The sequence below is a fragment of the Ahaetulla prasina genome, chromosome 2 (genome assembly GCF_028640845.1).
Source record: "Ahaetulla prasina isolate Xishuangbanna chromosome 2, ASM2864084v1, whole genome shotgun sequence".
Classification (NCBI taxonomy): domain Eukaryota; kingdom Metazoa; phylum Chordata; class Lepidosauria; order Squamata; family Colubridae; genus Ahaetulla; species Ahaetulla prasina.
In genome coordinates, this window is record NC_080540.1 from 147,594,874 (window position 1) to 147,607,744 (window position 12,871).

Consider the following 12,871-nt stretch of genomic DNA (forward strand, 5'->3'; position numbering starts at 1 on the left):
TCAGGCTTCAGCTTCGTGCTTCTGGGAGCAATGTGTGATCGCAGCTGTATGTGGTGGGGCAGGCGGTGCATGGGATTTCACATACTCCTTGATTTTCTAACTCAATTTTGTCTTTGGGGTTTCTTAGGATGGTGGATATTTTTCGGTTTGTGCAGAATGCTGTCTTGATGTTGTGTTTGTGGAGGATCTTGCTGATTCTGTCTGTGGTGCCTTTTATATATGGGAGGAGGGCTGTGCCGTTTTCTTGTTCTCTGTCTTGGATTTTAGTGGGGGGTTCTTTTTGGATTAGCTTGGTAATCTTATTTCTTTGGAATCCATTGGATGTTAGTACGTTAGTGAGAGTGTGTAGTTCGGTTTTTAGGTGTTGTTCGTCAGCTAAGCATTTTGTTCTGGAGATGAGTGTCTTGGCTATGGAGTTGATCTGTGCTGGGTGGTGGTGTGAGAGTGCGTGCAGATAGCGGTTTGTGTGTGTTTTCTTCTGGTAGATGGTGTATCCTAGGGAGCCATTGGGTTTCCTGTAGACTAAGACATCCAGGAAGGGAAGCTAGTTGTTAACTTCTGTTTCCATGGTGAACTGTATTTTGGGGTGTAGGCTATTGAAGTGTGTGAGGAAGTTGTCAAGTTTTTCTTTCCCGTGTGGCCAGATTATGAAGGTGTCGTCTACGTATCTGAGCCAGAGTTTAGGTTTGTGATCAGATTTTTCTAGAGCTTGGGTTTCAAAGTGTTCCATGTACAGGTTGGCAATGACAGGTGAGAGGGGTGAACCCATGGGTGCTCCTTCTATTTGTTTGTATTTTTGTCCGTTATAGATGAAGTATGTGTTGGATAGGCAGTGGTTGGTCAGATCTAGGATATGCTTGGGGGGGTTATATTTATTTTGGATAGCTGTCAAGGCTTCTTTGATTGGCACTTGGGTGAAGAGGGATATGACATCAAAGCTCACGAGTAGGTCACTGGGCTGTAAGTTTTGTTTCTTTATGATCTCTATGAACTGGAATGAGTTTTTTACGTGTGAGGTGATGGATTCTGCATAGGGCTGTAGTTGTTTGGCGAGAAATTTGGCTAGGTTTTGTAGAGGTGAGCCTATGAAGCTGACTATGGGTCTAAGTGGGGTTCCTTCTTTGTGTATCTTGGGGAGACCATAGAGCTTAGGGCATCTGGATGATTTCTCTCTGGGAATGATTCTTTGTTGGATTTCTTCGCTGATGGGGGAGGCTTTTATTTTGGATCTAGTGGTTTTTTCTAGGTAGGTGGTGGGATCTGTGTTTAGGGGCTTGTATGCAGGGTCTTGGAGTAGGTTGGTTAACGTACTAACATCCAATGGATTCCAAAGAAATAAGATTACCAAGTTAATCCAAAAAGAACCCCCCACTAAAATCCAAGACAGAGAACAAGAAAACGGCACAGCCCTCCTCCCATATATAAAAGGCACCACAGACAGAATCAGCAAGATCCTCCACAAACACAACATCAAGACAGCATTCTGCACAAACCGAAAAATATCCACCATCCTAAGAAACCCCAAAGACAAAATTGAGTTAGAAAATCAAGGAGTATATGAAATCCCATGCACCGCCTGCCCCACCACATACATCGGACAAACCAACAGAAGAATAAGTGCATGCATTGAAGAACACAAGAACTCAGTCAAAAAAGAGGAACCAACCTCTTCCCTGGTCCAACACCTTAAAGTCACAGAACATGATATTGACTTTAAAAACACCAGAACTATCGCCAAAACTGAACACTTTAACAAGAGAATAATCAGAGAAGCCATTGAGATAGAAAAACACCCACACAGCATGAACAAACGAGATGATACCTCCCGCCTACCAGCCATTTGGAAACCCGCCCTTATTGACAAACAAGTCCCTAACACGAGGAATGACACCAGACCCACACTCACGAGGTCCACACAGGACGTCACCACCGCACATCCACCCAGAAAGCAGACCCAAACCCACACTGATCATGAAGCACGACCAAGGACCAGAAGCCAGATCACAGCTGCAACATTAGCCATTTCAAACCCCTCCAATCCATACATGCAGCAGACTGACACCCACTATGAAGATGTAGCACGACCATGAAGCCAAACAACAGCAATGCAGCTCACCAGCTCAAATCCCCCTGCAACACAGACTAAACTGAGCACAACCAAGCCCCCATGCAAACAGGACACACCCCTGCCAATCAGAGCACAAAAACACCCCCAGCCAATCAGAGCACAGCCAAGCTCCCACTCAATCAGTTCAAACCCCCACTAGCAGTTAAAAGGAAGAAACAGCTGCGATCACACATTGCTCCCAGAAGCACGAAGCTGAAGCCTGAAAATGACGAATGAGACTTCGTCAAAACGTCGCCAAGACACTTCCAATTTTACACGGGAGAAAACCCGAACAACCAAAGACCTACATACAAACACCCGTGAAAACCTCAGAAAACAAATATACTATATATAGTATACTTGGTGTTAAACTAGAAGAAGAGGAGGAGGAGGAGGAGGAGGAGGAGGAGGAGGAGGAGGAGGAGGAGGAGGAGGAGGAGGAGGAGGAGGAGGAGGAGGAAGAAGAAGAAGAAGAAGAAGAAGAAGAAGAAGAAGAAGAAGAAGAAGAAGAAGAAGAAGAAGAAGAAGAAGAAGAAGAAGAAGAAGAAGAAGAAGAAGTAGTAGTAGTAGTAGTAGTAAAAGAAACAATCATAGCATGGGCAGAAATTTTTGGATACACAATAGAGTTAGATAAATGGCAGCAATTATGGGAAAGAAATTACAAATTAACAATGGCTACAGCATATAAAGAGAACTTGTATAAAATGTTTTATAGATGGCAAGTCACCAGAAAGATTGGCAAAAATGTTTAAAGATAAATCAATTAAATGTTGGAAATGCCACCAGACATCAGGATTGTATTATCACATGTGGTGGACATGTCCAGAAGCAAGAAATTATTGGGCAAAAATTTAAATATAGTTAGAGAAAATGACACAGCAATGTATTGATCTTAAACTGGAGTTGTTCCTGTTGGGTATCTTACCGGAGAAATTTAGTAAAGAAAATATATATTTGATCATGCATGTAATAACGGCAGCAAGAATGGTATTTGCAAAAAATTGGAAAGCAGAAAAAAATTCTACAAAGGGAGAGGTAATTAAGAAAATATTAGAATGTACAGAAATGAGTACATTAACATTAGCAATTAAAGGGAAGGAAGAATCGGAGTATTTCAACATATGGGGCAATTTTATCAATGGATAGAGACTGAATATAGACAATAGGCAATGTGAAAGTAAATATGGGAAAAATATGTTGTAATACGTTAAATTTAAATGTAAGAGGAAAGATAAATATATATTAAGAAAATGATGATAAATGTTGAATATGAGGACACAAAAAATTTGTACCGGGATGTTACACTGATTGATTAATGATGAATTGTTTGTTTAAAAATAAAAAAACTTCTGACAAAAAAACCTCAATGAGAGGCATTAATTCTCTGAGTCAGAAATACAGAATAACAGTTGGAAGGAACCTGGTAGATCATCTAGTCTAACCCCTGCTCAAGCAAGAGACCCTATACCATTTCTGACAAGTGACTGTCACATCTCCTTCAAAGCCTCCAGTGATGAAGCACCCACAACTTCTGAAGGCAAGCTGTTCCATTGGTGTATTGTTCTCTCTGTCAGAAAATTTCTCCTTGTTTCTAGGTTAAATCGCTTGATCAATTTCCATCCATTAGTCCTTGTCTGGCCTTTAGGTGCTTTGGAAAATAGGTTGCCCCCCTCCTCTCTATGACAGCCCTTCAAATGTTGAAACACTATGTCACCCCGGTCCTTCTCTTCATTAGACTAAAGGTAAAGGTTCCCCTCGCACATACGTGCTAGTTGTTCCCAACTCTAGGGGACGGTGCTCATCTCTGTTTCAAAGCCAAAAAGCCAGCACTGTCCGAAGACGTCTCCGTAGTCATGTGGCCGGCATGACTCAATACCAAAGGCGCATGGAATGCTGTTACCTTCCCACCAAAGGTGGTCCCTATTTTTTCTACTTGCATTTTTTACGTGCTTTCAAACTGCTAGGTTGGCAAAAGCTGGGACAAGTAACGGGAGCTCACCCCATTACACGGCAGCACTAGGGATTTGAACCACTGAACTGCTGACCTTTCGATCGACAAGCTCAGTATCTTAGCCCCTGAGCCACCACATCCCTATTCTTCATTAGACTAGCCATGCCCAGTTCCTGCAACCATTCTTCGTATGTTCCAGACTCCCAATCATCTGTGTTGCTCTTATTCACACTCTTTCTAGAGTCTCAACATCTTTTTTATAGTGCGGTGACCAAAACTGGATGCAGTACCCCAGGTGTGTCCTTACTAAGGCTTTATAGAAGTGTACTAGTACCCAACGTGATCTTGATTCAATCTCTCTGTTCATGCAATTTAGGATTGCATTGACTTTTTTGGCTGCTGCTGCACACTGCTGGCTCATATTTAATTGTCTATTAGGAGTTCTAAGATCCCTTTCACAGTTAATGCTATTAAGTCAGGTTTCACTTAATTTGTACATGTGCTTTTGTTTTTTCTCACCTAAGTATAAGACTTCTGTATATTGAATTTCATTTTGTTAGATAGGGCCCGGTGTTCAAGTCTGTCAAGATCCATCTAGGGTGTTCCATCTAAGAATAGAATCCATCTATTCCTGCCAACTTAGTATCATCTGCAAATTTGATAAATGAGGACCTGTATACTGTACGAATCAAGAAGAGGGCCGTGAAAATATTTGCAGATCCCTCGCATCCTGGACATAAACTGTTTCAACTCCTACCCTCAAAACGACGCTATAGAGCACTGCACACCAGAACAACTAGACACAAGAACAGTTTTTTCCCGAAGGCCATCACTCTGCTAAACAAATAATTCCCTCAACACTGTCAGACTATTTACTGAATCTGCACTACTATTAATCGCTTCATAGTTCCCATCACCAATCTCTTTCCACTTATGACTGTATGACTATAACTTGTTGCTGGCAATCCTTATGATTTACATTGATATATTGATCATCAATTGTGTTGTAAATGTTGTACCTTGATGAACGTATCTTTTCTTTTATGTACACTGAGAGCATATGCACCAAGACAAATTCCTTGTGTGTCCAATCACACTTGGCCAATAAAAAAAAAAAAATTCTATTCTATTCTATTAGTCACTTTGTCAAAGAATGAAATAAGATTGGTTTGGCATGTTCTGTTATTAACAAACCCGTACTGACTTCTAGTTATAATTTTTGTTTCTAGATGTTCACAGATATATTTTTTGATTATCTTTTCCAGTATTTTCCCAGGTATTGATGTTAGGTTGATTGGTCTGTGGTTTCGTGGGTTGGTTTGTTTGTTTGTTCCTTGTGTGTCCAATCACACTTGTCCAATAGATTCTATTCTATTCTATTCTATTCTATTCTATTCTATTCTATTCTATTCTATTCTATTCTATTCTATTCTATTCTATTCTATTCTATTCTATTCTTTTGAAGATGGGAACCACCTCAGATCTTTTCCAATCCTCAGGTAGTTTTCCGGTGCTTCAGGATTTTTGAAAGATATTGTACAGTGGTTCTGAGATGGCATCTGCCAGCTCCTTTAGAACTCTGGGATACAATCTGTCAGGTCCCGGTGATTTATATTCACCAAGATCAGGTGGGTGTTCTCTCACCATTTTCTTGCTTATTTTATTTTTTATTTCTAGTCTGTCTTTTACAGTTATGCTTTTGGTAGGTTGGGCTAGTTTCTTTTTGCATGAAGACTGATGCAAAGAATGAACACTCTGCTTTCTCTCAACTGCCTGTTACTTTCTTGCAAGCTTCTCTCTTTAATGGACTGCCAGTTTTCTTGACTTTTTTCTTATTTACATGTTGAAACTTTTCAAAATTATTGTTGACTTTTATTTATTCTGAGCTTTGCTTTCCTGACTTCATTTTTGTAGATGTTAACTACTGATATTCTGCCTTAGTTATGTGTCTCCCTTTCCATTTATCCTTTTTGTCTTTCAGTTTATCAGAGATTTTGTGCAACCATGCTGGTTTCTTCTTGAATTGCTTGTTTTTCTTTTTCAGTTATATTGTGCTGGACTGGGCTTTTATGATCATATTTTTCAGATTTCCCAAGCTTCTTGGGTAGTTTTCCCCTTTAGGATTTTCATCTAAGGAATCTTCCCCAAGCTCTGAGTTTGTTAAAATAAACTCTTTTAAAATCTAAGGCTCTGTCATGATTATGTTTTAGAATAGAATAGAATAGAATAGAATAGAATTTTATTGGCCAAGTGTGATTGGACACATAAGGAATTTGTCTTGGTGCATATGCTCTCAGTGTACATAAAAGAAAAGATACCTTCATCATGATACAACATTTGCAACACAAATGATGGTCATAGGGTACAATTTAACACTTAATGATACAACACTTAATGATAATCATAGGGTACAAATAAGCAATCAGGAACAATCAATATCAATATAAATCATAAGGATTACCAGCTACAAAGTTACAGTCATACAGTCATAAGTGGAAAGAGATTGGTGATGAGAACGATGAGAAGATTAATAGTAATGCAGATTTAGTAAATAGTTTGACAGTGTTGAGGGAATTATTTGTTTAGCAGAGTGATGGCCTCCGGGAAAAAACTGTTCTTGTGTCTAGTTGTTCTGGTGTGCAGTGCTCTATAGCATCGTTTTGAGGGTAGGAGTTGAAACAGTTTATGTCCAGGATTGTTTTTCTTTTTCAGTTATATTGTGCTGGACTGGGCTTTTATGATCATATTTTTCAGATTTCCCAAGCTTCTTGGGTAGTTTTCCCCTTTAGGATTTTCATCCAAGGAATCTTCCCCAAGCTCTGAGTTTGTTAAAATAAACTCTTGTAAAATCTAAGGCTCTGTTATGATTATGTTCTATTGCTTGTGTTTGCATTATATTGAGTTCCAGTATGACATGGTCGCTCTCACCCCAAAGTTTAACTCTCTCTATCACTTACAGAGTGATTCTTACAGAGAAGAATTAAGTCCAGTATGTCTGTTCCTCTACTTCCCTCCTCTACCTTTTGGACAACAAAGTTGTCAGCTAGGTTGGTCCCAAGGTCTAATACAGTTCCTGTCATTAAACAATTCTCTGGATGTAGTATCTCTTTCTTTATATGTAGTCCAGGGGTGAAACCTAACAGGTTTTGGAGAACCAGTAGCGGAAATTTTAAGTAGTTTGGAGAATCGGCAAATACCACCTCTGGCTGGCCCCAGAGTGGGGTGGGAATGGAGATTTTGCAGTATCCTTCCCCTGCCCACCCACCAAGCCACACCACGCCCATCAAGCCACGTCCACAGAACCGGTAGTAAAAAAAAATGGATTTCACCACTGATGTAGTCTACCGGAAATCACACTTTTTCAGTGGCCTCTTTCATCCACTGCCACACAGCATAGTACCAAAAAAGGAGAATATTTGTAACTTGGGGTTGAAATGAAGAATCCTTGGTGCTCTCTGAGCTTGGTTGATACCTTGCATCAACCGTTACCCAATTTTGGTACTGAAACATATGGAAAGAAACAGCCAAGTTCAGAGAGCACCAAGGACCCCACACACAAATAGTCTATATGCAGTAGGAATCTGTGGCCTGGCTTCTCTAAAGCATACCAAAGCTATAGCACTCCCATTCTGCAACGCTCCAATGGGATTCTCTCTCTGATAACATATTGCTGAGAACAAAACCAGATGTTGGTCAGTTCCCGTTTCAGTTAGAGCCACTCCAATGCCTCTTTCCGACACAGCCATTGTTATGGTGAATAACTTTAAGTGGGGTTTTCCCAAATGGTGACATATCGCTCTACTGGGAGAGGTGTCCACAGACTCCAGGGGAGTGCGAGGGATCTTTTAGTTGTACATTATTATAATAAATCCATCTTTCCCAAAACTTCATTGTATTGTTTCCATTGTTCATTGTGGTGTTCATATTTTTTGGGAGGTACTAGGCACTGTTGGATTCTCCTTTCAGAGCTATTTCCTTACCACAGGAGTCCCCAACCCCCAGGTCTGCAGACCGCTTACCGTCCAGCTCATTGGGAACCAGGCTGCACAAGTGGCAGGTGAGCACACAAAGCTTTGCTTGCAAAATCATCCCCTCCCCCACGCTGCTGCTGCCACCGCCAGTCCAAGGACTTGCAAAAGTTGGGGAAAGCTTGTCTTACCAGATTCCTCATTGCCTTCAAGAAGTGACAGAGCTTCTAATGTACTTTCTTCCCTGGAAAAAGTTTGCGGTGCATTCAGAGATGTTATCTTGGCTTGAAAATAGCCCACATTGAACGGTATAGCACTGTCAAACAGTACAGGAAATGTTTTATGACGTTTTGCATTATGCCATAAACTTTTAGGATTTTATGTCCTCTCATAAAAATGTTTTATAAAATTTGCCTAATTTCGATTCCCCGGGAATTGTAGTTACCAGATTTTGGATGCATTCTGTCAGTTAGCCCATTTGAGCTACCCTGATTCAAAATGTTTCGCCCAATGATATCCCATTTCACTCTGTTGAAAGTTTACCGTAGGATATAGTTGTAGACTGAGATTACACAAAGAGAGGTACAATGGTAAAAAAAATTAGGCATCCCTGGTTTAAGGTCAGGTAACTCTGGGCAACTTCTCATGGTTACCTTTAACTGGTCTAAGTCAAAAGGACTGACACCTGTCCATCAAGGTTACCTCTATATAAATCATCAGACTCCACTGAATGATCCTTGAAAAGTACCTTGCTATATCCGCAGCCGTGCCCCTCCTGCCTTTCAACAGCGGGCAGTTCACTTCTATTCAGGATTGTATCCTCAGTAAATTTGGGGTATGTTTAACTTAGTTCTGTCATTGGTCTGGTGATATATCTAAGAACCCATTCAGGTGAAGCGCTTCTACCTTGACTGGAAAAAAGATCAAACTAGTTAGCTTAGTGAATATAAAAAAAATCTACCAAGTTCAAACCAGCCATCTTTTGAGAAATGTCATTCTGCTATCATAGCATGTGTGTGTTTGTGTGTACACGCACACTAAACCTCTCATCTTGATCTTTAACTGGGTGAAATGGTGCATTGTAGGGCAACAGTTTTTGAACCAAGGTACCTCAAATGACCAACTTACAGAATGTGCTCAAAATCCAGAGCCCATGATTCTCAAGGGATCAATTTGGGAAAGTTGTAGTACTACTGGCCGGTACTGCACCCAGCATTTTGATATTCAATGTTCCGTGACATTTTCCCAGCCAGTCTCACAATCCTTAACTGACGTGATAATATTTGTATATCTCATTTTTTTCTTTCTATTGATATATAATTTTATGGTACGACTCCCCAAAAAAGTTATTAGCCAGTTTTAGAAAATACACTTTTCCCAAAAAGTTTCCAACAATTTTGGCCACTACTGTATGTACAGAAAAAGAGAGGGAATAGGGGCAGCGTCAATGAACCCAGCAGTGATCATGGTTACAGCAGATGATGATTAGGCATTGGCAGCCCAGCAGAGAAATTAAACTAAAATTAAACATTAAGCCATTCATGGTGGCTCTCATTCAAAAACCAAGCAGGCCATCCCAGGGTTGTTTTTACACCAAATAATAGGAAATAACAGGAAGTATCCCCTGACTGGCCACCAGAATAAGGTACCGTATTTTTGGCACTGCAAGACGTTCTGGACTATAAGATGCACATTAGCTTTAGAGCAGGGGTCTCCAACCTTGGCAACTTCAAGCCTGGTGGACTTCAACTCCCAGAATTAGGCTTGAAGTTGCCAAGGTTGAAGGCCCCCGCTTTAGAGGAGGAAAACAATAAAAAAAATCTGCCTCTGCCTCCTAGCATCCATCCGGTATTCATCTGGCTAGAGTCCTTGCAGAAAACAGCCCGGTCAGCTTCAGCATGTTATTGCAGCCCCAGCAGGTGGCTCGTCACCACCAGTCGACTGAGCTGAGCTGCTGCTGCTGCCAGGGAACAAACACGCCCCCCCCCCCACTGCCGCAATATTAGCTCGATAAGACGCACAGACATTTCCACCCACTTTTTTGGGGTGGGAAAGTGTGTCTTATAGTGCAAAAAATATGGTAACACAGATATTGCTCCAAATATATGTTTATTTGCAATCAGGCCTGGTCTTGATGTGCTCTCCGGAATAAAAGAGAACTAGTAAGAAAATAGCTTACCTGTATTTAACATCAAATGTGAGTCTATTTTCCACTAGCACATATTAAGCATTAAAAAAAATCAGACTTGTCATTTAGCATTTTTAAAAAGTCTCTTGATTTACAAAGCCTTTCTCAGAAAAGCGATCATGAGAATTTTTTTTTTCACCTTTGAACCCAAATTATATCTATTTTAAAGTTATACCAAATACACAACATAGCAGGAGCAAGGATGGGATTTGATTTTTCTTTTCTTTTTTCTTTTTTGCTTTTATTTATGCTTTTTAAGGAATAGGTCTATTTTGTTTTCAGTTCTTTCATTATGAAAGATAACTTTGCTATACAGAATTCACACACACAAAGTAACAAAATCCCCAACACAAAATATTATTCCTCACAAAGTCCACACTTTATTTTTAAAAAAGTGATTATTTGGGTTCATAAAAGGGTTAAAACTTAATATATATAATATGTGCAACTGTAAACAGATGTATGGGACAAGGCGTCAAATGCGGTTATACAGGCAGAGAACTTTAAAAAAATTTTTAGCTTCAAGACCAGGTTATAGTTTATATAAAAATTAAAAATCGTATAGTCTTTTTCTTCATCAGCTAAAATCTACAGAATTATCTTAAACTCTAACCGTCATCCCAAAATTTTTTGACAATCTATTATATTCAGTCATTTTATCATTTTTAAAATCTCTCTCAAGCTTTTAAACCTTTGTAGCAATTCTTTAAAATTTATTTTTTTTTACATCTTTACAGCCTTCCAAATTAATGGAAAGACACACAAAAACAAAATCCAAAGAGACAAAAATGTATACTGGCTTTAACTCAAACCTTTATTTTAAAACAACGTCCAGTGGTTTTGTAAATGATAAAAATTCCCCCCTTCTCTACACAAATGTCACCTTATATACAGTTTTAATTACTTTAATAATCTGTCATTCCCTCTTACTGTTTTGTAACCGTCATAGCTGAGATCGGTTTTGCAGAAGCAGCTTTGCACTCAAGAACATGGTTCTCATCTTGCCACAAGTTTTTTTTTTTAAAAAGACACTTTTGCATGCTAACCCTGATTTTAATACCCCCCTCTTGTCCTTCTTCTGACTTCAACTATGCACACGTTCCCCCTGCACTGTCTGAGCGATCATCTGTGAACTGTGGTTGGTTAGATGCCACTCTTATGGGCATATTGGGAGGATGTGTATGTGTGTGTGTGTGTGTGTTTAAAAACCGGAGAAGGGAAGTGGTGCAGTTGTGCGTTAAATGATCTGAACGATAAGAAAGCCTTCTCCATCAAGGCCCTCCGACATTCGCTCCTCTCGCGTGTCAACTTCAGTTCAAGGGTACAGCAGTCTTCCAAAGTTTCGTTCAACAGCAGGGAGAACACGTGTCATGTTTTAAACGGTGAAAACACATTTCTGACTGTCTCACCTGTATAATGCCCATAGTTTGCCTTCGGTTAATAAGAAATTTTCCTATAAGGGGGGAGGGAGATGCTGCTGGGCAGATGGCTCTTTAGATACTGGTTATAAACTGATTTTTTTTTTAAAAAAGGAAAATATATATGTATATACATAGGAAGCATAGAAACAAGCTCTTTACACGCTTCCTACCCAAAATTCTGCAAATAAACAAGTCTCTCTCTCTCTCTCCCCTAGCTCCCGTCCCACCCAATGGAGGGGGAGGGCAGGGAAGGTTCTGCAGAGATCCACCCAGCAGTCCAGAAAAACCCTGCAGGCAGGGTGTTCCTCCCCATGCTGTTTCAAATATATACACAATATATTTATATATTTATATATATATTTATATATATATATTTATTTATATAAATAGATAAATAATCCCAAACTCTGCAATGTGCCCACATCTCTCAATCTCCTCCGTTTATATACACAGACATAATTATACATCCACACTCGCACGCATCCATGCTGTGAGCCTTCAGAGCAGCAAGTTGATCAGGGGAGAGGAGAGAGGGAACTGACTGACTGCCTCTTTACTGGAGGGGACGAGTCTCACTGGGAACCAGCTCTCCCCCGCCTGACACTGTCAAGAGTTCACCAATGCTAACCCTTTCCTTCTTAATCCAATGAACATTTCCCTTTTCTGGCCCACAGGCAAAAGGATTTCTCGGGTCTGGGTCTACCAACCAAGCAGCTCTGCTGGGTATGGTCTCAGGTGACCTGAAGTTCTCTCTTCTCCTCTTGTTTTGCAGTGTGTCCGGCTCCTCTGTTGATGGATGGGGATTCCCAGAGCTCTGTGGTTCAGCCTTGAAAGAGGTCCAGGAGACTGAGGGCTACCTGGGGTTGCAGGGAGATCGGGGAGAGGAAGAGGAAAAAAGGCAAAGGACAAGTCCAGAAGAAGACATTTCTCACCTCATCTCCGAGTAATTTCCCATGGATTTACAGGGCAACTGTGGCTCTCCGTGTTGGGGACTCAGAAAGAAGGCGGCACAGCGAGGGCTCACATTAGAGAGAAAGGGGGTGGGGAAAGACACCAAAATCTAACGCTTCAAATGAGGTAGGTTCAAGTGCAGATGCTCCTCGCACATGGAAGATTTCGGGGGCAGGGCTAGAGGCAGGGACGTTCTGTTTCCAATTCCTGCAAGGCAGGGCCTGCTTTCTCTTGAAACAGACCGATTCCAAAAGCACACGTATGTACACCGCACTCACACACACA